Source organism: Fulmarus glacialis, unplaced genomic scaffold (genome assembly GCF_000690835.1).
Source record: "Fulmarus glacialis isolate BGI_N327 unplaced genomic scaffold, ASM69083v1 scaffold264, whole genome shotgun sequence".
Classification (NCBI taxonomy): domain Eukaryota; kingdom Metazoa; phylum Chordata; class Aves; order Procellariiformes; family Procellariidae; genus Fulmarus; species Fulmarus glacialis.
Genome location: NW_009209746.1, coordinates 2,856 through 3,181, shown reverse-complemented (window position 1 = coordinate 3,181; position 326 = coordinate 2,856). Strand labels below are relative to the sequence as shown.

General features: G+C 36.8%; 1 protein-coding gene across 1 annotated transcript in view; it reads left to right on the top strand.

Annotated features, from left to right (window-relative positions):
* LOC104076151 (calcium-dependent secretion activator 2) overlaps nucleotides 1-326 on the top strand; it is a gene marked incomplete at its 5' end in the record, with an annotated part of 85,399 nt that overhangs the window by 84,052 nt on the left and 1,021 nt on the right. The window lies entirely within an intron of this gene.

Below are 326 nucleotides of genomic sequence, written 5' to 3'. Positions count from 1 at the left end.
CATTTTCTATGAAATGATAGAACTACCTGTAGCTGAATTCACATTTCAATATGCAGTTAGAAAAAATCTTTGTTGGTTTCTTATTGAGTCAACGAGACAAATGGAAGTTATTGAGAAATCAGCATACAGTTACAGAAATGTAGTACAAAACACAATCTCTTAAAGGAATGACCATCAAAGTGTAGCTTGTAGACTCTCTAGTATTTATAGAAACCTTATGCAGCCCAGAAACTAAGACTACAAAATCTTTAGCAAACTCTAGATGGTATGTCCCTAATTGCAGGAGGAGCAAAGCTGTTCCGCTGGCATGCTAGAAGTGGCCAGAG